We start from the raw sequence: 4,559 nt of genomic DNA, 5'->3' as shown, positions 1-4,559 counted from the left end.
ATGAGTTGTCATTTGATTAACGGGGTCACATCATTAGATAATGATGTGATTGACTTGACCCATTCCGTTAGCTTAGCACTTGATCATTTAGTTTGTTGCTATTGCTTTCTGACTTATACATGTTCCTATGACTATGAGATTATGCAACTCCCGAATATTGGAGGAACACTTTGTGTGCTACCAAACGTCACAACGTAACTGGGTGATTATAAAGGTGCTCTACATGTGTCTCCGATGGTACTTGTTGAGTTGGCATAGATCGAGATTAGGATTTGTCACTCCGATTGTCGGAGAGGTATCTCTAGGCCCTCTCGGTAATGCACATCACTATAAGCCTTGCAAGCAATGTGATTAATGAGTTAGTTGCGGGATGATGCATTACAAAACGAGTAAAGAGACTTGTCGGTAATGAGATTGAACTAGGTATTGAGATACCGATGATCGAATCTCGGGCAAGTAACATACTGATGACAAAGGGAACAACATATGTTGTTATGCGGTTCGACCAATAAAGATCTTCGTAGAATATGTAGGAGCCAATATGGGCATCCAGGTTCTGCTATTGGTTATTGACCAAAGAGGTGTCTCGGTCATGTCTACATAATTCTCAAACCCGTAGGGTCCGCACGCTTAATGTTCGTTGACGATATAGTATTATATGAGTTATGTATGTTGGTGACCGAATGTTATTCGGAGTCCCGGATATGATCACGGACATGACGAGGAACTCCGGAATGGTCCGGAGATAAATATTGATATATGGGATAATAGTGTTTGGTCTCCCGAAGGGTTCCAGAAATCACTGGAAGGGGTTCCGGATGTTTCCCGAAATGTTTGGGTACGAAAACACTTTATTTGGGCCAAAGGGAAAAGCCCACAAGGTTTTTGGAAAGCGCAGAATGAAATTTTGTGGAGTCCAGGGGCCAGACGCCAGGGTCCCTGGCGTCTGGGTCCAGACGTCGGGAACCCTGGCGTCTGGCCATGGAGTCCGAGAAGGACTCTTGCCTTTTGGGTGAAACCGACTTTCTGGAGGCTTTTACTCCAAGTTTTGACCCCAAGGCTCAACATATTAATAGAGGGGCAGGGCTAGCACCAAAGACACATCAAGAAACACCAAGCCTTGTGCCAGCAACCCTGTCCCCTCTAGTTTATCCTCCGTCATAGTTTTCGTAGTGCTTAGGCGAAGCCCTGCGGAGATTGTTCTTCACCAACACCGTCACCATGCCGTCGTGCTGCCGGAACTCATCTACTGCTTCACCCCTCTTGCTGGATCAAGAAGGCGAGGACGTCATCGAGCTGAACGTGTGCTGAACGCGGAGGTGCCTTAGTTTCGGTACTTGATCGGGACGGATCGTGAAGGTGTACGACTACATCAACCGCGTTGATAAACGCTTCCGCTTACGGTCTACGAGGGTACGTGGACTACACTCTCCCCTCTTGTTGCTATGCATCACCATGATCTTTGTGTGCGTAGGAATTTTTTTGAAATTACGACGTTCCCCAACATTCCCCATGCTAGGAAATCCTCCATGTCGTAGGTTGGTAATGGTATAGCTAATATTCGGTTGCAATCAACATGCCAGAACGTTTGTCTTACGAGTTCCTCATCCCATTGACCTGTACCGGGATCGATTAAATCATGAACTTTAGATATGATCTGGTTGCCCCGTGGGGTTATTATGACCTTCCTATTCCGAGTTCCTTGTGGCCATGCATCATTCCGGATATTTATTTTCCGTCCATCCCCTACTCTCCAAATGCATCCCTGCTTTAGAGTATTCAAGCCTGCCATTATACTTTGCCATGTAAAAGATGAACCTTTCTTCAGTTTGGCATTGATCAACTCACCATCTATAAAATATTTAGCCTTAAGAACCGTTGCACACAAAGAGTCTGGGTTATCAATAAGCCTCCATGCTTGCTTACCCAGGAGTGCCAAGTTAAAACTATGCATATCCCTAAAGCCCAATCGTCCTTTACTCTTTGGCACACATAGTTTCCACCAAGCCATCCAATGCATTCTCTTCTGGTTGTCGCTGTCTCCCCACCAGTAATGCAATACTGCATCAGATATTCCTTTACATGTTTGTTTAGGAATTTTAAAGACCGACATTGCATACGATGGTATAGCCTGTGCAACTGATTTAAGAAGAACTTCCTTACCGCCCAAGGATAGCTGTCTTTCTTCCCATCCATTAACTCTGCTCAAAGCCCGATCCACCAAATACTGAAAACAATCTGTTTTATCCATCCCTACCTTGGCCGGGAGACCTAGGTATTTGTCATTGAGTGCTTCTATCATAATATTTAATAAAGAACACATATTTGCCTTCACGGCAACATCAGTATTGGGACTGAAAAATATGCTTTATTTATCCATACTAACCAGTTGCCCAGACGCTGCACAATATGAATCAAGAACTCTCTTCAAGGCATGTGCATTTTTCAAATTTGCTTTCATGAGGATCAAAGAATCATCTGCAAACAGAAGGTTAGATATAGATGGCGCTTCCCGACAAACCTTCAAACCAGAAAGATGTCCGCTCTCTTCTTCGTATGCCAACAAAGAAGTTAGACCCTTAGTACACATGCAGATGACTGTTCATATGGTAAGAAGTCCAAATATTTGAAAATCCACAGATGGAAGGCACGTAAAAAAAGACGCAGATGGAAGGCACGTAAGAAAAAGAGACATGGTCAGCAGGATGCGAACCTGCGCGCATGCTCTATACACTCGGACAGAGGTAGTCACAGATGTGGATTGATTTTCGCAAAAGTTAACCGGTATGCTTTTGCTTTTCTTATAGGATAAAAAGTACTGATATCGGGCAACTGGATCCTTGAACCCGCAGCCTCATGCCTTTTCTTTTTTGACACTACCAAAAAAAAATTAACTCAGAGATGGAACTAAATATGGTAAGCAATCCAAATATTTGAAAACTCACAGATGGAAGAGGCACGTAAAAAAAAAGGAGACGTGGTCGGCAGGATTCGAACCTGCGCGCATGCTCTATACACTCGGACAGAGGTAGTCACAGATGTGGATTGATTTTCGCAAAAGTTAACCGGTATGCTTTTGCTTTTCTTATAGGATAAAAAGTACTGATATCGGGCAACTGGATCCTTGAACCCGCAGCCTCATGCCTTTTCTTTTTTGACACTACCAAAAAAAAATTAACTCAGAGATGGAACTAAATATGGTAAGCAATCCAAATATTTGAAAACTCACAGATGGAAGAGGCACGTAAAAAAAAAGGAGACGTGGTCGGCAGGATTCGAACCTGCGCGGGCAAAGCCCACATGATTTCTAGTCATGCCCGATAACCACTCCGGCACGACCACCTTTTGCTTCTGTAAACAAATATTATGTACATAAAACAAGTACGACGCAGCAACAATACGACGTCCACCAATCAGGTCAGGCCCATGCACGAACTTATTGATGGACCACAAGTTAAGGTGGCCGTACCCAGCTCTTTCCAGGGGCTACTACGGTGACCGCAAAGCAGCCAGTCCTAACGGCCCAAGTTTGTATCTTTTCTCAAAAAACAAAAAAAAAAACTTGTATTCATTGCCCGTGTTCAGCCCCCGGCTGAAGAGCTACGGAGCGGAACGGATTGGCTCAAGGAATCAGCGAACGAGATGCCACATGATCCGGCCGGTCGTCTGACCCGGGAACCTCCTGTCAAAAATGGACGTCCCTGTCGTACGCTGGCGGTGGTCGGTCGATGACGGCCTCCGATCCGATCCGACCGACGGCGACGTCCCGTGATCGCGACAATGACCGGCGATTCATCATTGTTCAGCTTGTCACGGGCATGCGTGCTCAAATTTGGCCCGGGTACCCCCTCCATCGTTTTTACACTGCTGTGTGAGCTAGCTTAGCTCCCCTGTTTACTCTTGCCCTCTCGCGCGATGCTGCTTAATCATTTCCCCTTCTCAAGGAACTAAGTGTCTGTTCAGTTCATTTCAGCTCCCTCAACATTTTCACGAAGCGGCTCAAACCGAGCTCCACAGCTCCTCGGAGTGGAGAGATTTCGAACATGGCCTAAATCACTCGTTCGATAAGAGTAATCCGAAGGGAGTATACCGTCCAGTAGCTAGTTCTGGCGTCCGTTTCTCTGCTTATGTGGTTTTCGAAATTACCATTCGATCCACCCCGTGCACAGCCTACAGCCCTACACCGCGAGTTCCTTTCCTGGCCAAGGACGGGTGCTTACGTAACCAAATGATACTCCTCCGCCTAACTTATATTCTAACTAAATTCCTGCTGTGTCATTGTCGCTAGGCCGCAATAATCTAAGTACATATGATCATCGCTCGCTAAACATCAAAAATGGCGTGGACCACCCGAATCTAATTTAAAACGATTAGAGCCTTCTAAATCCAGTTACAGCGCGCCTAGGAAGAATATTGGTTAGCACAGACACGCTACCGGCGACACTAGACTAATCTAGCACGTACTGCTCGCATATGCATGGTGGTACGACGATCTCGCCTACCGGCTCCGATCGAGATGATTCCTTTCGGATACAAGCCACCAAAAACGCACTAAAATC

At 45.6% G+C, this 4,559-nt stretch overlaps 1 non-coding gene across 1 annotated transcript; it reads right to left on the bottom strand.

Moving 5' to 3' along the window:
* Positions 1–3,260: 3,260 nt before the first annotated feature.
* Positions 3,261–3,342, bottom strand: TRNAS-AGA (transfer RNA serine (anticodon AGA)). The gene has a single exon. It is a non-coding gene; the product is annotated as a tRNA-Ser (tRNA).
* Positions 3,343–4,559: the final 1,217 nt, after the last annotated feature.

The sequence above is a fragment of the Triticum aestivum genome, chromosome 7B, assembly GCF_018294505.1.
Source record: "Triticum aestivum cultivar Chinese Spring chromosome 7B, IWGSC CS RefSeq v2.1, whole genome shotgun sequence".
In the NCBI taxonomy this organism is placed as follows: Eukaryota; Viridiplantae; Streptophyta; class Magnoliopsida; order Poales; family Poaceae; genus Triticum; species Triticum aestivum.
This window is presented reverse-complemented; position numbering and strand designations above follow the sequence as displayed.